General features: G+C 36.0%; 1 long non-coding RNA gene across 3 annotated transcripts; it reads right to left on the minus strand.

Moving 5' to 3' along the window:
* Window positions 1–4,648: 4,648 nt before the first annotated feature.
* On the minus strand, window positions 4,649–10,096 carry LOC107858582. 3 transcript variants are annotated; one of them, XR_007052146.1, is made up of 3 exons: window positions 7,081–10,096; window positions 6,349–6,572; window positions 4,649–4,925 (listed from the first exon to the last, which is right to left on the minus strand). It is a non-coding gene; the product is annotated as an uncharacterized LOC107858582 (long non-coding RNA). The 3 variants fall into 3 exon arrangements; XR_007052145.1 differs by having other exon boundaries at window positions 4,661–4,925; window positions 6,349–8,192; window positions 9,834–10,096; XR_001671115.2 differs by having other exon boundaries at window positions 4,683–4,925; window positions 6,349–6,454; window positions 7,081–10,078.
* Between the last annotated feature and the right edge of the window lie 12,057 nt (window positions 10,097–22,153).

The following is a 22,153-nucleotide window of genomic DNA, read 5'->3' on the forward strand; positions in this document are numbered from 1 at the left end:
AAGTAAGTCTACATATTTAATTAAACATGGACAAGGCAGCCTGCAATGCTAATGGAAAATATAGATTTGGACTCATGACATCAACTGTGATATTGTAGAATTTGATGAGCAACAAATCACTTGTGTTATCAATCATGTGGGGTTGAGTCAATCATATATGATGACCTTTGTGTATGCCAAATGCTAAGATAGTTTGAGAAACTTTGGGATAGGATGATACATTTTTTCTTTTCATATGCCTTGGTGTGCTGTAGGTGATTTTAACATGATTACTTTTATTGATGAATAGTTGGGGGTGTTCCTTACGACATGAGAAAGAGTTTTGATTTTTTTGGGGTTATTGAAGCTTGTGGTCTGATAGATATTGGTTTCAGTGGTTAGAGCTTTACCTGGTCTAACTTAAGAGGGATCAATGTCAGAATGTAGAAGAGGTTGGATAGAGCCTTAGTCACTGATGCTTGGCTGAAAAAAATGTCCCTTACTACCAACACTCATCTTTTTTCTATGGGTTCTGATCATTGTCCTATTTTTTTACAAATACAAGAAAGACATGAGAATAATATTAAATACTTTAAGTTCTTAAACTACTGGGTTGATAACAAATCTTTCCTGAAAATAGTTGAGAACTACTGGAGCAGGCTTTGTGAGGGTGATCCTATGTGAATTTTTCATCAAAAAATGAAAAGACTAACCAACACTCTTAGTCACTGGTCCAAGAATAAATTTGGTGATATTTATGCTAAAGTGAAAGAGTATATAGATAAGGTTAGAACTGCTGAAGAAGAGCTAATTCATAACAGCACTGATGAGAACAGGATTAATTTGCACTATTTGAATGCTGAATATATCAGATTTCTGAAGCTAGAAGAGTTAATTTTCAAGAAAAAGGCTCAATCACATTGGATCAAGGATGGAGATGCTAATTCTAGATATTTTCATGCCTTAATCAGAGGTAGGAAAAAGGAAGTTATTTATCCATAGAATTAAGAATGAAGAAGGAAATTGGGTACAAGGTGAAGGTGAAATTATTACAGCTGCCTGTGAACATTTTCAAGACATTTTCACCAGTAAAGAGGAAGTGATACCTGAAGACTATCTCAATTGCATTCCCATAATGGTCACTGCCGAATAGAACAACATTCTATATGAAGATCTTACTCTTGATGAGCTTAAAACTGTTGTTTTCTTAATGAGTACTCATTCTGCCGCAGGTCCTGACGGCATGACTGGCAAATTATTTCAAACCTGTTGGCATATTATTAAACATGACCTCTTAAAAGTGGTTCAAGCTTTCTTTTGTGGTCACATTATGCCTAAATATTTTTCTCATGCTTGTTTGGTCTTATTCCCAAAAGTAGATCATCCTAATAAATTTTTAGAATTTAGACCCATAAGCTTGAGTAATTTCACTAATAAAATCATTTCCAGGCTGATTAGTCTCAGACTAGCACCAATTCTTCCCTATTTGATTTCTCCCAACCAATCAGGATTCGTGGAGGGCAGGAATATTTTGAAGAATATTATGCTTGCTCAAGAGATCATCCATAGTATCAAGAAGACTAATGAAGGTGGGAATGTTGTGATTAAATCAGACATGGCAAAGTCTTACGACAGAGTTTCTTGGTGGTTTATCTATCTAGTTCTCCAGGGCTTCAAAGAAGGTATTATTGATATGATATGGAGAACTTTGTCCAATAATTGGTATTCCGTGATTGTTAATGGGTCTAGACATGGTATCTTTCATTCTACTAGAGGCTTAAAGCAAGGTGATCTACTTTCTCCCGCTCTTTTCATCTTGGGTGCAGAGGTTCTTTCAAGAATGTTGAACAATTTACATCACTATCATTTGTATCATGGTTTTACTATAGAGCAAAAGGGTCCTCAAGTTAATCATCTGAGTTTTGTTGATGATGTGATAATCTTCACATCCGAGAAAAGATCTACTCTGAGACTTATTATGCAGGTTCTTACTAATTATGATTAGGCTTCTGGTCAGCTTATTAGCAAAGACAAAAGTCACTTCACGCTTCACTCAAGTGCCTTTCCTAGTACCATCAATAGAATCAAGCAAGAAACTGGTTTCAAGCAGAAGATGAGTCCTATTACTTACCTGGGATGCCCCATTTACATAGGCAAACAAAGAATCATCAACTACTCTGGTTTGTTTTGTAAAGTAGTGGCAAAAGTTAGTGGTTGGCAAACTAAAATCCTCAGTTACGGGGGTAGAGCAACTCTTATTAAGTATGTGCTCCAGTCTCTTCCTATTCACATTCTCTCGGTAGTAGTTCCTACACGAACCACTTGTAAGCAAATTTTGATCTTATTTATTGATTTCTTTTGGTGGTTATCTGATAACAAGAAGAAATACCATTGCTCTTCGTGGAGAAATCTCAGTTATCTTACAGAAGAAGAGGGTATTGGTACTATACATCTCAAAGATGTTTGTGTCGCTCTTCAATTTAAGAAGTGGTGGAGTTTTAGATCTAAAGATACCTTGTGGCGTGACTTTCTCTAGGTATCAAGAAATGGAGTACTGGTAACTCACTGGTTTGGAAGCACATGATGCACAACAAACAAATTGTTGAAAACTATATTCACTGGAAATTGAATTTCTATACTTGTTCTTTTTGGTTGGATGATTGGTTAGGTGTCGGTCCTCTTTATTATTACAGTGGTTAGCCTATTATATCTAATAACATCAAGGTCAATCAGTTATGGGTGCAAGGTGAATGGTATATTGAAAGACTCAATCATCTGCTACCTCTTGTTATAGTTCATCAGATCATGGAAACTCAATTTCACTTTCATGAAGGGGTTGCTGACCGGCCTATTTAGGAGCCTACTACTAGTGGTAATTTCACTGTTTCATTAGCCTCGGAACTTATAAGACCTCACAGAGGTAAGACTATGACAAAAAAGTATACTTGGCACAAGTATGTTCCTTTTAAGTACGCTTTTCTTTAAAGGAGAGCACTAAAAGGAAAATTACCTACTTCTGAGAAGTTGACTTCTTTCGGACATGAGCCATCAGATTGCCATTGTTGTTATAATCCAGGACCTGATACAGTTGAGCATATTATGGTTAATTGTCATTTTTCAAGAAATATCTAGCAATTTTTCTCTAACTCCTTGGGGGTTAATCACACCACAACACCCCTTAGAAATCTGATAATGAGATGGTGGATTCTTGGGTATAAAAATGAAGCTCATAAGCAAGTTCTCCAGGCTATCCCTATTTTCATTTGTTGGAATTTATGGAAGAATAGATGTGCAGTGAAATATGGAGGCAAGACGTCAAACTTGTCTAGAGTGAAATTTCCGATTTTAAAGAATATTTCCTTGCCATTAATCACAAATTTTCCCTACATCTCTTGGTCCCAAAACTGCTAAGACATGATGATATTTTTTTTCTTTTTTTTTGGGGGGGGGGGGGGGGGTGCTACCAGATAACTAGGGTACAAGAGGTTCATTTGGTCAAGCCTACTAATTATGTGGTGAAGTGGAATACAGATGGTAGTGCGCTTGACAACCCCAACAGAATTGGAGTCGGGGGTGTGCTGAGAGATTATCATGGAAATCTTATTTTTGCATATGCCATCCCTCTTGGGTTCGGTACTAACAATAAAGCCGAAATAAAAGCAGCTAGTATTAGTCTCAATTGGTGTTTGTAAAATGGTTATACGGAGGTTATTTTAGAAGTCGATTCTGAACTCATTATTAAAGGCATCAAGCAACATGCTACAGCTCCTTGGAAACTTTAAACTTATCTTGATAACATCAAAGGAATCATGGAATGGCTGGAGGAGGTTATTTGCAGGCATACATATCGAGAAGCGAAATATGTAGCCGATTCTCTGTTTAAAATCAGTCAGAATTATGATACTTCTCAACACTACTTTACCTTCCAGCAGTTACCAGAAGAAACAAGAGGACATTTCGTGCTTGACAAACTTGGTAGGATTAATTTTGGAAGAATGAAGACAAAGAGAATCAAAGAGCCGCCTGAATTTCTAGCCTTCACTAGAAGAAAAATTGCCTATTAGGAAGGGAAATATGGTCTCAGAAAGTCAATATCTTGTCCCAATTGATCAGTTAGGACAGAAAAAATTGGGTTACCTCCCATCCCAACAGGCTCCACCGCTAATGATCAACTATGACGACTCTAATAAGTTGGTCCTTAAAAATATTTTGAGACGACAACTAATTCGGTCACAATTAAATTTTAGCGATGGTATATCTTGTCCTAAATAGACTAACAACTTGGTCGTAATTATATTTTAGCGACCGTATATCTTGTCTCAAATAGTCTAACTACCTGGTTGTAGTTATCTTTTAGCGACGGTATATCTTGTCCCAAATAGGCTAATTACTTGGTCGTTAATCTCATTTTTGACCAATGGTTAACTGGTCCTAAATTATACTTTAGGGATGAGAAATATTTGGTCCTAAATTATCTATTAGGACCAACGGTTAATTGGTCCAAAATTATCCTTTAGGGATGAGAAATATTTGGTCCTAATTATTTGTTAGGACGAGCAACATCCTGGTCCTAGATCAACCTTTAAGGATGAGCAACATCTCTAGTCTTAGATACACATTTAAAGATGAGCAATATTTCTAGTCTCTAATTGACCACAAATGAGCCTAAATCACAAAATAATAAATTTCATAAAATAAATATCAAATTGCTATCGAGAATCTCGATACAAAAGCATGATATAATTATAGATCAAAATATTTAGTTAACATCCCATGATATTAAATAGTTTCAATATTTGTTTCACAAAAAACTTAATTACCATTCCGATCGAGCTAGAGTATATAATATCAAATTTTTCATAACATTTGCATACATAGAAAAATAATAATGAGTTTGTGCATCTTCAAAGCTTGCATCTTCATTTGCCTTCAATAATCTTCAGAATCTGTAAGTGTAAAATTTAAAAAAAAAATGATAAATAACTAATGTTACAATAAAATAATCTATATGTAAAGTTTACACTAGAATTAATTTAACCTCTAACCCCAAAAGTAATCTAAATGTTATCTTGAAAGATCAATGAACGCTGCTACAAAATAAAAATAAAAAATTATTAGGAAAGCTTAAAGCTGCATTAACCATTTATAGTTCAAAAAGTTTTTGTTGAATGAGTATATAGAGTCAGCCTATATATGCCAAACTCTAATAATTGAGTAGAGAATAAAGTAATTAACTCTACTTATTAGAACCAAAAAAAAGGCCAAACCCATCTAATATGCACAGACAACACATACAAATAGAAAAGAGGGAAAGACAGTCAGTTCTGTCTTATTCCAGCTTCATGATTGTTAAGCCACAACCATGGTAGCAAAAGTGGAGAACCAGAGTTGCTAGACTAAAAACCAAGATAACAATTGTCAGACTGCTGAAACATTAAGAAGCATAGAAAGCCTATATACAATACTTTCGGAAATAAAAGCAACCCAGCCATACCATGTCTATTTTGATTAAATTAAGGTTGTCCCTAATGATAGGGACTAAAGGAGCATCAGCAAATGTCGAAACAAAACTAGAAAAGAAAGAAATCTAGGACAATTGAAACGTTAGGCCATGAGGTTTTGAAAACGAATAAAATTAAATGTATGTCTTCCAAGTTTGTGTGCCTACCATAGTGTTGATTTTTTGTAGATACTTTACACTGGATGAAGTAGACAGATTGGTAGATCTCGATTTTAAAGATGATATTAAGGAGGTGTCTTCTATTTTCTGCTACAATACCGACAAAGATCCAGAATTTTGCACGAAATACATTAGTTAAACCAATAACTGTGAACGTGGGAAGGGATGAGCAGCCAACCTTGATGTGATTCAGGAAGTGGAGTATGTAAAATAGGAATCCACATTGGTTCTGAAGTGAAGTATGTAAAACAGGAATACTTGAAACTGGCATTGTTGGAAATACTCGTAATTTTGGCTAAAATATTGGTGAGGAAGTCTTTTTATTAGTATCAGATTACACCCCGCCCCAGGTAGTAACTTCAAGCTTCTCCAAACATGGAAGTTAAGTGCACAGATTGGTTTTGTTTCCTTAGAAACCATGCTGATTTATTAGATCAAGTTGCTGTGTAATATATATATATATATATATATATATATATTTTGCTTGAAGCTGTGTTGTGTGTGTAATATATGATCTACTTGAAGAGATGTTGTGTGTGTAATATATATTCTACTTGAAGCTGTGTATTCTACAAAATATCTGATGCAGGTACCTAAGCGAGTTTTATGTAAAACTTTGGAGAAACATTTAACAGATAAAGAAAAGATTTTAAGAAGTACCACATTTTAAGTCTTTCGCCTTTACTCACCCCCAAAGGCAACAACATGGCTACGATTTTGAGGTCCAAAACACTTTTCAACAATCTCTATGCTAGATAAAGATGGCTCTGCATTCACAATTTCTTCTATTTGAGCCTGCAAAATATAGAAAGAAATATGTTCTATCTTTATTCAAGGTGTGACAAATGTATACATAGTACTCTTTCCGGTTGATCCGTCCTCATTTTCAATCTTCAATCGTTTCATCTTGATCCTGTAATTTCTTGGTTATTAATGAAAAATTACTCACTTTAATTACATATTACAAAATAATCAAATTAGATATCAAAGGAAAAAACAGATTTGGATTTTTAAGAATTTTCATACGAGAAACATAAAACTAGGTAAGAATAAGAGATAACTGGCTAAAAATGAAGAGGAAAGTGGAGTATAGTTAGAATGTGAGCTCTGGTATTTTTAAATAGGTTATAAGTATAGCTTATAGGTATTGGTTGGACATCAAGAGAGACCAAGTAGTCATTCTAGGGTGTTGATGCTTTATTATTATCATAGACAATAATGCTCAACAGTACCTAGAGAAGCTTGAGCACAGCCTCTCTCCATTTCCTGTTAGGTCTTCAAACATCCTTATAGTTGAACTGGTAGCCTTGACACTAATTTAGAGTTAGTTATGTGGTGGCACCATTCTTGTTCTTGAACATCCAATTCATAATTTAGTATAAGTAATGTTCCGTTATAGTTTGTTTTCATAAAAAAGATACCTCTCTGGTAAGAAAATTCCTTGCTTTTCCAGTTCTTTGTTGAGCAGATGCAACCAACTTGCGGAACTAGTGGAAGACAGACTTTAGGAGACTTCATTGCTAACCCTCCAAGAGCATGAAAGTCGTACAACTCATCAACTTACCAATTCAGTCTCAAAACCTTGCTCTGAGTTGGGTTGGTTGCTTATATGTCTAGGGATAAATCCAACAATGGTTTATAGAAATAAATCCAGAAGCAATTGAAAAAGAAACATGTAACTTAAGACATCACACGCTAAATCCCTTGTATCGTCCTAAAAGCTGGAAAGAGGTTCTAGCATATTATATGTATATACCCAAGTAAATCAGTAACATATGATAGCTATTTCTATTTCCAACATAAGGAAGCAAGAAAAAAATCGCCTGTAGCTGTATATATGTATTAGTTATCCACTTAATAATTTCTATGGTGTTACAATTACAATTTCAGACATTTGTTACAAAAGGGAATGTAAAAAAAAAAAACTAAAAACTTAGACAAGACTGGGAGGCTACATAAAGATGTAATATATTCATTCTGCTTGTACAGAAGCTTTTACATACACAACACAGGTATGTTTTACGCTCATGCTCTTACTATAGAAACATCAAGTGAGAGTTGTAGTTCAACTTCACAAGGATTAGGATCACTTTAAAATGGGTTCATGGATTGAATAACAAGGAAAAGAAATAGCCGTCTGTTACATTGAACTCTCTCAGGAACCGGAAAAAATATCTTTGCATTCTCTTTACTTGGGAGGGAACCAACTACATGGTCGCTGGGATGCATGCACTGAACAAAAGGTAAGTTAAGTATTATTTAAACTCTCTCACAAATATACTGATGCGTGATAGAAACAGAAAAAGAATATATTTCTCACTAGATATGCCTCTGTTCTTTATCAATTATATTCAATTGATCCTTAATACATAGAAGGGCCTCAAAGGACAATTTTAAGTACTAAATTAGCTTTCCAATTGGCTATAGTATTATCTTACAAAAAGAGTACTGCTACCTGTAATATGCAACAGTCAACATTCCATAGCAGAATACATTTATGCTAAGTTCATCCTTGTTTTGAAGCTAATGGAACCTATAAAATAGACCAACATATATCTATAAAATATTCCCGTTCAAAAAAACAACACAGCAGTCTTAGCGGAAGGAGCGAAGCACTAACTGGCACCGCTCCGTGGGCTTCTTTGATTATAATCATAAATTAAGTGGATTTAATATGTAAAACTTTATACAAGCATAACTCTACTTTGTCTTATGTTGTTTCTCTCGTCTCTGTGTATAAACCCACAAATGAAAAGCAGCAGCACTAGATAATCCCCTTATATCAGATGATATAGGAATTAGGATCATATACTTCTTTCACAACTATGCAAAATTGATGCACACATTGACACAGGCAAGACAACATTTTCCAGAATGATTGTATGCACCTAGAGGAGTTCACGAGAAGATCATAATCATATACTTCTTTCTCAATTATGCAAAATTGATGTACCCATTGACACAGGCAAGTACAACAGTTTCCAAAATAACTGTATGCACCTAGAGGAGTTCACGAGACTCAACACTAGTTCATTTGAATTTTACAACTGCATACTAACCTACATGCCTTCAACCAGAACCCTAAATGGATTCCACCTTTGTTTTGAATCCATTTAATAGGGGGTAGCACACAACTTGCAGAGCTTGCCGGCCAGACCATACCAATGGACATTTGGACCTTGAAATCCTCCGCACAGCCTTCAAGGCAGCAACTTTAACCAGAAACAAAACTAACTGATTACCACTTCCCCTTCTCTGCTTCCCATATTTTATCAGATCAATCTGTCTTACATTTGCAAGAGTTCGAGCCAGAAGAAAGGATGTGTTGTTTAGATTCATTTTTGGTAGTGATAGCAGTTGTGACCATAGACTTTGTCCCAAGGGAAGGATTAAAGGAGTCTCCCATAAGAACTCAATGAGCGATATCAACAACAAATGCATTCAAGTAATGCTACGACAACTAATAAGGAAGGATACGCAAAACCACACTCTACTACCACTACCTACTAACCTACTAATGTAACCGTATCCTCCACAACCTCCTATCAAAAGGTCATATACTTGGTGAGCAGAAAGTACATAGCACATCATATTAAAAGAAAATAAAGACGTACAATATCCTAAATACAATAGGGATATCCAAAGTACATAGCACATCATACAACAAAACAAACCCAGTATATTCCTGCATAGTGGAATCTGGGGAGGGTATAATGTACACAGTCCATACCCACTATCTCCGAAGAAGTAGAGAAGTCATTTCCTATAGACACCCTACTCAGGACACAATAACAGTAAACAAAGACATCATAGAACATGAAACAAGCTATAATAACAGAGATACAACACAGAATGAACATGAAGCTGCTTTTATCAAATCCAACCATTTAATATGCACATGTCGAAAGTGTGTTTTATTTAACCTTTTTATAACACCTCGAATACAAAATTCCAGCAACTGAACAGGTAGCTGCTTTTCGTAATCCGAAATATGTATTTTTTGGAGTCCCTTCATGGACAAATGAAAACGTAAGTGCATCTTTTGTTGGACGCATTGTTTAATATCATATGCTGAAGTACTCTTCTAATTGTGTCTTGTTTAGCCTTTCTACAATAACTGAAAACAAATTACACAGTACTCTTCTTACGTGAACGTTATGCGATTTGTTCTTACCTGTAAAAGTTGATGCCAATCTCTTCCTTAACCCATATTAACCAAGGGACACGGGAACTAATAAACGCGTAATTTCTAGTGATTGCTTGATGGTTTTAGACTACTATTATGCTATTTTTATTCTCCAATTTAAATAATGAGGAAATGTCTTGTGAATTATTGGGAGGTAGATAAAGGCAATGATAAAGGCAATGATGATAGACATGACAATGATGATAGACCAACTTATATTGGACATATAAGTTGTTCAATTAATGGGATATAGCATGACATAACTTCAGTACCTCTGAGGATAAAACAAATGAGAGAACCACACACCCATAGCACATCATATTAATAGAAAATAAAAATGTACAGCAAGCAAACAAACATGAAAGCACTAGCCCCGTGTTAAGAATTTGTGCCCTATTGATTATCTTATTTTTGCCTAACTGTTGCCTATTGATGGAACGGGTTGCCTGACGTGTTCCACGGAAGCAGTAAAACAAAAAATAAAGAACATAGTGGATTTTTACGTGGAAAACACCCGGCTCAAAAGGTGTTAAAAAAACCACGACCTGCACCTGCACCTCTATAGGATTTAACCCCAACTTCAGTAAATAACTCTGAGCCTCAACAACGACTGATTACAAAACTCTTGTAACCAACAAATAGGAATTATAAACTCTAATCCCTATAACTCAACAACTAGGAATTATAAACTCTAATTCCTAACTACACACACCTCCCAAGGTATGCGTTCCCAAAGTCTTTGAGTTTCCCTAACTCGAAGACTAGCTCCTAGTTCAGTTTATAACACACTGAAACTAACATTACATCAATAGTTCAAACACAATGAACAACTCTAAAAATCAACGCTAAAACTCTTGGCTGGATTCTGTACTGGGAACCAGGTTCTTCAACGTGTTTCTTCAGTGATTGAGTAGCACTTCGTAAAGTCAATCTGTCAATTATGTTTTTCTGCTTTTTAAGTGCGTGTATTATTCTGACCGTTGCATCTTCTATTTAAGTACAGCTCTCCAAAGAGTCATTCTTTATTTCAAACTCCTCCTCTCATCAAAACTCTTATTGCATAGAGTTTTACTTCAAGTGAGACTCCTTCTTCAATTCCAACTCTTGTCTCCTTGGTGTTGTAGTCAAATTTCAATTCTTTAAATCAGCACATATTAATTTATCAGAATCTTTCTCCTCCCACACATAGGACTCTTCAAGATATACTCAGAAGTGAAACTCCTTCTTTACGTAGGACTCCTTTTTCAACTCAACTTGCTTTCCCTTATCATCAAGTGTTTGAATCAAATTCAACTTGTTCTATTCCCCATGTGATCAGTAAGTTGAAGTTACCAGTTGCATTAAATTAACTCATATCAACTTGTTTCATTCATATTGTCATTCATCAAAACTTCAAGGTTCTAACAAATTCCCCCTTTTTTATGATGACAAACCTTTTGTCTTTGTGCATCCAAATATCTTCACCTGTAGGCACTAAAGTATAAAACACTAGAATGAAAAAAGTTAGTCAATGGGTTATAAACATTACACAACCCTCTTATCGTCCCCCTTTGGCATCATCAAAAACCATTTCAATACAATAATATACTAGCCAAAGTGATTTGTTATGCTATTCATGGCCACTAGGGCTATCTCAAAAATAATCAGACAAAGACTTTAGCTAACCTAGTAATGTATTAAAGAGAGTAAAAATATGAGTTAATTTAGCAAATATAACCATTCCATTTAACTGACAGAGCATATTCCACATTAAATCTAAGCTAGTACTGAATAAAGCAAAACAATTGAGCATTAAAAAAAATACGATATAAAAGTGGGACATGGCTAAGGATGCAAATAGTGAGGAGTTGATGAGGAAGGTGGAACAGGTGATATCAACTGTGTCAATTGATGAATGACTTCAACATTTTCATCCCTCTATTAATCAAGGTCAAGCTTCAAAGTCATGATCCAAGCCTTAAAGACCTCTTATTCCACTTCATGACTGTCTTATGCAGCATTTAGTTTAGAATTTGTTTTCAAATGAGTCTTAGCCCTCCTTATTGAAACAGGTAGAGCAACTTACTTCATCTGTTCAAGAACATCTATTATTTTTTTATAAGTCAAACCTGATTTAAGACTGAGAAGCCCAAAAAAAATTACCAATTAGGAACTAAAAGGGAAAGTATGTCCCTTTTTATTCTTCAGAAACATATGTTGCATTTGATTGATGATCAAGCTTGGCAAATCCATGGTACACAACTGATATTTTGGTTGAGAAAGAAGAAGGAATTTCGGGTATAGGGTTAACACACTTGTGCACACCCATTTGGAGAGAATCAAAGAAAGTTTGGTCAATAATTCATTAGCTTTATTAGACAATGAAAGGATGAAATGTGTGGAATTGAACAGGTGTAGTGCTCAACTGTTTCAACTTAGACAGCCTATGCTTATGTCAGTGTAGAAAATACCTGATAAGAAAACACATGTAAACATAAGTTGTAATTGAATTAACAATAGATTCATGGATTTATTTTATCTTAAACATGTATAAACTCATTACTTAAACCAAAAGAGGGTTTTTGGGTTCCATGAGTAACAGGGACCCATGGATGAACATCCTACATACCTTAACAACTGAATTCTTGAAGATTTCTTGGATGGAAAGCTTGAACTCCTGATTTCTTGGGAAGGAAGATTGAATTTGTTCTTAGGGAAGAAGGAGGGTTTTTTAAAAGCAATTTAGGGTGAAAGAGACAAATAATACCCTTTTGGAATCCCCAATTCATGTTATGGACAAAATAGAATGAGGGAAAATGACCCAAATGCCCCTTGGGCACTTAAATAATGACACTGTGTGGGAGAGAGCAGCGCACCATTTAGCTTACTCTAGTAGAGAGAGAAATACACCATGGAGCTCCTTACCATGGGAGGGAGCAATGTGTCGCGGCCAAATCACGTACCTCATTATTTTGTCTATCCAAACATGGTATGAACCTTGTCTGAAAATCCCAAAACTCACCTGAGACATAATTTTAACCTCTCTAATAATGAATCAACTTAAAAACCAATATTTTAGGGTTGGTAAGGCCAAACTAAAGAATTTACAAAGTTTAGGGGTCTTGAAAATAACTAAGTCCTCAACACTTAGTGAAATTTTTAAGCCCCTTAAGCATGCAACTAAGAGCTAAATCAAGCTTAGAATATTACAGAGTATTACAGAAGTGTTGTAATAGGATTTTTATTTTTATTTATTTTCTAGTTTTTGACTAAATCTTAACAAATTACAATAAGATTTGATCTTTGAGTATTTTTAGTTTCCGTTGATGTCTATCTGGTAAAATCACACTTCACCCACCCCTTGGTTTTTCTTTTCAATTTTTTTCTGAGTGGGAGAGTTCTTTGAACCCGTATCCCTTTTTTATTTTAAGAAGTAATTTGAAAATTTATCATTAGGAATAAGTAATATGTTCCTGCTAAGTGCTATGTATGATTACATGATGCAAGTTGGTTTTGAACATAAAAGCAGGTATAGTGAGTGGAATGACAATTTTTGAGACGCCTAGGCTCATTTATATGACTCTTGTATGATGTTGACATAATTTTGAATTTGTGATATTGCTTGATTAATAGTCTATAAAGATCTTTCTTTATTTGAGCATGTCCTATGTGTGAGTAAGGTTTTTGTCACATTACATAGTATATTTATGTCTAAAACTTGCATGGAGTGTTTGCAAATAAAATAAAAAATGTTGAATGTTAGGAAATTATATAGGAATATCTTTGATAGCCATGTTTATAATGTTTTATCTACCCTTTCTGCATGACCTTAGATTGCCTTGTTGAGTATTTATTCTATTTTTTGATAGCCTTATATGTAGCTTATTCCTTTTCTTTTGATTGACTGCAGTTTGATCCAAAATTCTTAAGCGCTTTAGTTGAAATATTAAGATGTTAAAGAGTGTAGAATTGAAGAAGGTAAAAGTAAAAGTGAAGCCCCAAGAAAATAGTTAATGATGTGTTGAAAAAATTTATATATTGTGGTTAGGAGTAATATAATAAAATGAAGAATATATTAAAAGTGAATCATATGTTAAAAGAAGATAGTCCCTTCTTAAAATGTGTGAACTAACTTAAAGAGATAGGAAAAAATGAAAGAGGAAGGAAAATATTAAAGAGGTGAAAAATTGGTTGGTTAAGGGGGAGTCTAATGTAATGTATAGTGTATCATAGAGCTTAGGGAAGATAATCGATATTACAGGTCAGAATAGTTCCCACCCGTCCCTTCGACTACATATCAACCATTAAAGTCCTACTTGATCTTAAGCCTCAATATTATGATATTAGTGGAGTACTACACCAAGGGCAAGCCTATGGTTCATTTTATGTACATGTGAATTCTTTGTGAGAGTGAGAGAAATTTGATTCCTACAACATTCTTGTGATAAATTGCATATTAGCGAGTAAGTATGGGTAACTCTCTTATGGTGGGGGTGCATGAATGTCCAACCGCTACCTTGGAAGCTCAAACAATCTCCCGAGTCAATCAAGATGAGGCGCACTCGAGCTAGGACCTGCATCGAAAGGGCGCAGTAGGCATGAGTACGGTCCACTTGTACTCAGTAGGTATCATAGGCCGACCAAGAAAAGTAGTAAATAAGGAATACAAAATATATACTAAGGGCACATCACCTGCAATCAAAAAATGTCCCACAACAGTAGCCCATACCACTTGCACTAATAGTTCTAATATATCTCACATATATTACAACAACACACCAAGATATAGAACACAAGTATACATTATGTCACATATAAATAGAACAAGAGAGAACATGTAGATACAAGATCATCAAATAAAAGTAAAGGAAGGTAAGACAAATACATAGATGACAAGTCAATAAAGCAATACACACAACGTAAACACAATAAAGTAAGTTCAATGTATATGATGATGATGATAATGATGCACGAGGTCATCGCACAACCTCCGGTATTGTCGCACAATTCTCGTATATACCTACGGAGCTAAAGCTTCCCGACGTAGGACCCATGAGGGTTCGTCAACCCATATACAATCCACATATCTTATATCTCTTTTTCGGCACATCCCTCGAAAAGGATTTTATAAGGTGTAACAATATCTTTTAAAAAGGTGTTGCCAGTGTTTCTCAAATGTTGCCACGGTGGTACCAATGTTTCATGAATGAGTATGATATGAAGATATAATGCTCACCACCTATCACAATGAGTGTTTAGACAACTAACCACATGATATATTTCCACAACCAACAACAATGATACATTTCCACAACCACATGAGCCAATATCTACTCATTATTTTTGTTTCATCCATAAATTTCCACATATCTCATATGCCAATAAGGTATGAATATAATTAAAATGCACCAATGGTACCAAATTAAGCATTTTAACAACAAAATACAATTATTCACATGTATTCAAGGATATCAATATCACATAGGACCCCACACGGTCACACATATCACATAAGAATTCAATTTCAACAATTACATCAAATATAGTCCCCCCACACGGGCACAACACATAAATAGCTATTTTTCATGATTATTTTTTACCCTTAACATGCATTTTGTATCATCATTTCCTATCCAGCCCTGTCTGAAAGAGTTAATCCATAACCTACCTCAGAAGCCAAAACCGATCTGCTACACTTGAACCCGCGACCTTAATTTTCACGAACAATTCCAAGATCCACTAAAAACATCAAATATGAAATTTCCTCATCAAGACAAAACAGACGACACTCATATTAACTACTTTTGGTTTGGGGTCAAAACGGCCCCCAAAATGGGTTTTCGAAAAAGAAGGGCAAAATCGGAACTTTACTTCAAAAATATGTTTCCCATATTATTAGAACCTATAGCTAAAAACCCAAGTTAAATAGAGTCAAAAGCGGAGTTCAAATCAAAGAGAAATCATTTTTTAGCTTTACCGGATAAAATCTTTGAAATACGGGTTAGAATCAAGAATCGGAGTTATTTTGAAGGTTAAATTGATAAAAAAACTAGTAATCATAAGATAAAAATATTATTCAAGTGAAAAGGTGTGAAATTTGGGTTTAAAATCATGTCCTAAGATTTTTGGGGTTCTGAGAAATTAATCAAGAAATTACTAAGAAAGGGGAAAATTCTTACCTTTAATCCGTAATAAAACCAAGAAAAAGGTGTTAATCTAGGTTTCCATGCTCTCACAAACTTTACTTTTAAGCTCACACACTATTTTAGGGTTTAACTTCCAAGACGCAAGATGAAAAATGAACAAAAAGGGCCAAAAAGAGGTATTTATATGCAGAAAAATCTGGTATTGCACCAGATTTTTCACTTCAAATTCACCCCGAATTTTGACGGGCTGTTCGTGATTCATTCGGAGTCCGATATACACAAACAAACTATGCAACCATACTAAATTCGATGTTTCAAACGTGATGACGATATCATATTTTCAAAAAAATATCGTTTTCACAAAGTTGACCCCTGAAACCCGAAATTATAATTTTCCAAACTGAGGGTCGAAATGAGATTTAAAAGCCGTAAAATCATACCAAACATTCTAACACCCTAAAATTGATATTTTGGATCTGCTGGAAAAGTTGTATTTTTCGTCCGAGGTCGTTTTGATCAAATGTGGGTCCCACACTCATATTTCTAATTTTTCAACTTTTCGACCAATAAGTCGAAATGATCTTGGGTGCAATGAGACCCGAACCAAAGGTCTATCTAAGCCTAAAATCAATATTCCGGAGCTGCTGGCACATTCCTTTTGTCCATCCGTCACACGGATCAAAAGATGTCCATATAAGTTCAAAATAAGGCTCTCGAAGCTATCAAAAATTACAATATTGCATAAATAATACCAAAATGCATCCAAAATCATGTCAATCACTCCCACACCCAAGAAATATCACAATGCAACTACGAGGAGGGTAAAATAGTCAAATCACACAAATTTCACATATTTTATCAAATTTTTAGGTTGTTACATTATCCACCATTAAAAATCTAGTTCATCCTCGAACTAAGGCAAAAGAAATACCCGAATCAACAAAGAGCTGCGGATAAGGATTATGCGTATCAGACTCGACCTCCCAAGTAGCTTCATCTACAGTTCGATGTCGCCATTGAACATTAACCACAGGGATCACTCTAGAGCACAACCGCCTAACATCCCTGGCCAAAATGAAAACCGACTCCTCAACAAAGGACAACCTCTCATCTAGCTGAACTGAATCCCAATGAATGACATGAGACTCATCTAAAACATAGCGACGAAGCATAAAAACATGAAAAATTGGATGAACGGCTGATAGATTAAGGGGCAAAGACAACTCATAATCCACATCACCAATAGTTCAAAGAACCTCAAATGGACCAATATACCTGGGGCTAAAAGCTTACCCCTCATCACACCCTTTATAGGTGAAAATCGAAGAAAAACACGATCACCAATACCAAATCTCAAGGCACAAATTCCACGATCAGCATAACACTCCTGCCTACTCTGAGTCAATCTAAGTCTATCCTGAATGAACTAAACTCTATCCAACGACTCACAAAGCAAGTACGCACCTCGAGGTTTCACCTCTGAAACATCAAACCAACCTAATGGGGAACAACAACGCCTACCATGCAATGCCTCAAAAAGAGTCATATCAATAGTGGAATAGTAGCTATTACTATATGTAAAACTCTGCTAAAGCCAAATGTTGCTCCTACTGGCCACCAAAATCCATCGCGCGTGTATGAAACATATCCTCCAAAACCTGGATAGTCTGCTCTGACTGGCCATCAGTCTGGGGGTGAAATGTTATGCTAACATCAACCTGAGTACCGAACTTATCCTAAAAAGTTTTCCAAAAGTTAGATGCAAACATAAAACCTCGATCTAAAATAATGGACACCGATGCACCATGCAGACACATAATCTCATGAATGAATATATGGGCTAACCTCTCAGCACTGAATGAGACCTGAACCGGAATAAAATGAACTGACTTGGTCAATAGTTCCCCATGACCCAAACACTATCAGAACTATGAGATGTACGAGGAAAACCAGTCATAAAGTCTATAGTAATCCGTTCCCACTTCCACTCGAGAATGGGCAACCTCTGAAGCAATCCACCAGGTCTTATATGCTTGAACTTCAACTGCTGGCAATAAAGGCAACGAGCTATGAAGTCCTCCACATCTCGCCTCATACCACCCCACCAATAGTGTTGTCTCAAATCATGATACATCTTAGTCACACCTGAATGGATAGAATATCTTGAACAATGGGCCTCATCCATTAAGCTAATTCCATCACCCATTCTCCATACATAAACTCGGCCCCCAATCCTCAAAACTCCATCTAAATCAAGTGAGGCTTCTTTAGCCTCCCCACTCAACACTTTATTTCGAATCAACATCAATCCAATATCACCAAACCGATGAGCCCAAATCTGCTCCATCAAAGAAGATCTAGCATCCACAAATGCCAAAACACGCCCGGTGTCAAATATCAAGCCTAACCATCTGGTTAGCTAAAGACTGAACCTTTAAGGCCAAAGTCTTCTCCTGGTCAAAAGATACGTCAAGCTACCCATGCTATTCGACTTTTGGCTCAAGGCATCCACAACCATATTAGCCTTACCCGGATGGTAGAGAATAGTCAAGTCATAATCCTTAAGCAACTCAAGCCAACGGCACTGCCACATTTGAAGATCTCACTTGGTAAAAAGGTACTGAAGGCTACGATGATATGAGAAGATCTCACAACGAACTCCATACAAGTAGTGACTCCACAACTTCAAAGCAAACACAACTGCGCACAACTCCAAATAATGGGTAGGATAATTCCTCTCATGAGGCTTCAATTGACGAGATGCATACGCAATCACCTTGCCCTCCTACATCAACATAACATCCAAACCAACACCAAAAGCATCACAAAACATGGTAAAGCTCACACCCTCCTTGGTCAAAGCTAATATAGGAGTTGAAGTCAACAAATCCTTGATCTTTTGAAAGCTTGCCTCACAAGCATCGGACCACTGAAAAGAAATCCTCTTTTAGGTAAACTTGGTTAATGGAGCTGCAATGGATGAAAAGCCCTTAACAAGACATCGATAATACTCGTCCAAGTTAACAAAACTCCGAATCTCAGTTGGCAAAGTAGGTCCAGCCCAATCACAAACCGCTGCAACCTTGGTTGGATTAACCTAATACCTTCCTTAGTCACCATATGACCTAAGAAAGAAACAGAATCCAACCAAAACTCATACTTAGAGAACTTACCATACAACTTCTCATCCCTCAATATTTGAAGTACAAACCATAAATGATTCTCATGCTCAGCCTCACTCTTGGAATACACCGAGATATCATTTATAAATACAATAACAAAGGAGTCAAGATACGATCGAAACACCTGGTTCATCAACTTCATAAATGCGGTAGGGGCATTGGTCAACCCAAAGAACATAACCAAGAACTTATAATAACCATATCGAGTCCAAAAATCTATCTTTGAAATATCCAAAGCTCTAATCCTCAACCGTGATAACTGAACCTCAAATCAATCTTCGAAAACACTACAACACCTAAAGCTGATCAAACAAATCATCAATGCGAATAAGAGGACACTTATTCTTAACCTCGCCTTATTCTTCTATTGATAGTCATTTTACATCAACATAGACCTATCCTTTCTCTTCACAAACAAGATAGGCGCACCCCAAGGTGAAATACTAGGTCGAATAAATCCCTTATCCAATGACTCCTGCAACTGATCCTTCAGTTCCTTCAACTCTATTGGGGCCATCCTATAAGGAGAAATAGAAATGGGCTTGGTGCTTGACTCAACATCAATAATAAAATCAATATCTCAATCCGAAGGCATACTAGACAAGTCCGTAGGGAATGCCTCCATAAACTCACGGACAACTCGAACAGAATCCAAGAAAGGAGGTGAAACAACACTTGTGTCACTAATATAGGTTAAGTAAGATAAACATCCTCTCTCAACCAATTTACTAGCCTGAACATAAGATATGACCCTCTTAGGACCCGAATAAAGTTTACCCTTTCAAGTTATCGATGGCACACCCGATGAAGCTAAAGTCACAATTTTGGCAAAATAATCTAAGACAGCACAATAAGGAGCCAAATAATTCATGCCTAAAATAACATCAAAATCGATCATATTTAATACAAGCAAATCTACCAAAATCTCACGCCCGACAAAAGTCACAACACAAGATCGGTACGCCCAATCCACCACTAAAGAATCACCTACCGGGGTAGATACATCAATAGGCATGGAAAGAGGCTTACTAACAGAATCAAAACCCAAAGCAAAATATACAGATACATAAGAGAAAGTCCATCCGAGATCAAATAATAGAGATGCAGGTTTGAAATAAACGAGGAAGGTACCTATAATCACAACATCAAAAGCATTTGGCTCAGGTCTGGCTGGTATAGCATAACACTATCCACAACTACCAACTGGCTGAGTAGTCGTATGACCACCAATACAGGCTCTACCATCTCTACCTCTTGCACTTTTGGTAGAACCCCTACCTCTCATAGCTGAAATAGGAGTAGCTCTAAACACACGACGAGAATAGCCCTTGGCTACATGGCCAATCTCATCACATATATAGCAACCTCTACGACCAAACTCAACAAGATAAAGTACAACTGACCCCAAATAACCACCCTAAACGACTAAACTAGAAGATCCACTAGCTAAACTCTATAAAATCACCTGCACTGGCCTACCATGGTATCTATGAGAACCTCTAAAATCTCTACCTCGATAGGTCTGACTCCTGAACTCACCAAAATAATGTACCCTTCTGGCGCCTTCCTGAGATGCACAAATAATACCATCTACATCTTAGCGTGATCCATAATACTCTAAAGATTAGCTCCAATCACATCCATCTGAGACGTAGCCAACTGAAGAAAGACAACGAAACCCTTCACAAACTTTTAAATCTTCTCAAACTCGATGGAAATGCTATCATAGAAATATCTGGACAGGGAATGGAAGCATTCCTTATACTTAAAAACTGTCATAGAGCCCTACTTCTAATGATCAAACTCGTCCCAGATACGATCTCTCAAACTAAAAGGCACAAATCTCTCCAGAAAGGCATCAACAAACTGATCCCATGACAATTCAAGAGCATTAACAAGCCTAGAACTGATAAATGATATCCATTAATTTCTCATAGTATCTCTCAACTGATATATAGTATAAGCCACGCCATCCGCATAGAAAGAGTGAAACACAACTCAGAACATAAGATATGAAAGAATTCGCATGATAAAGAATAAATGAGGAAGGTTTCCTAAAGACATCCAATAGCCTCTCCAAGATAGATACAGACGTCTGCGTACCGATATGCAAGACTCTATTAGACATCCCGTTCTTACACTATTGAGACCAATGAAACCTTGATGCTTTGATACTAATTTTCACGACCTAAAAATGAGGGTCATGATGGCACTTTTCGTGGCGTACCTTGACAAGTAAGCCTATCACTCAAACTAATACCAAAAGAGTAAAAGACAAAAATATCTCAAGGTTTGGCTTCTAGAACAAAGCCAAACCATAGAAATAATCATAACAATGCAGAAAGAATTTATCCAAATTACCAATCATTCCCAAAACTAGGTGTCAATGGTGTAAGAACTACTAATACAATCCAAGAGTCAAATACATCGGAAAAAATAACCACAAAGGAATAATAACTGTCTCTGAATACTAATAAAGACATAACTACTATAGAAAGATAGAGGTGAACTTCAGACGCACAAATGTCCAACCGCTGCCTTAGAAGCTCTAATAATCACCCGAGTCAATCAAGATGAGGCTTACTCGAGCTAGGACCTGCACTGAAAGGGTGCAGTAGGCATGAGTATGGTCCATTTGTACTCAATAGGTATCGTAGGCCGATCAAGCAAAGTAGTAAATAAAGCATACAAAATATACACTAAAGGCACGTCACCTACAATCAGAAAATATCCCACAACGGTAGCTCACATCGCTTGCACTAACAGCTCTAATATATCTTATATATATTACAAATACAAACCAAGATATAGAACACCAGTATACATTATGTCATATATAAATAGAACAGGAGAGAACATGTAGATACAAGATCATCAAATACAAGTAAAAGAAGGTAAGACAAAAACACAGATGACAAGTCAATAAGGCAATACAACACAATATAAACACAATAAAGTAAGTGCAATTTATATGATGATGATGATAATGATGCATGAGATC

This window comes from Capsicum annuum, chromosome 2 (genome assembly GCF_002878395.1).
Source record: "Capsicum annuum cultivar UCD-10X-F1 chromosome 2, UCD10Xv1.1, whole genome shotgun sequence".
Taxonomy (NCBI): domain Eukaryota; kingdom Viridiplantae; phylum Streptophyta; class Magnoliopsida; order Solanales; family Solanaceae; genus Capsicum; species Capsicum annuum.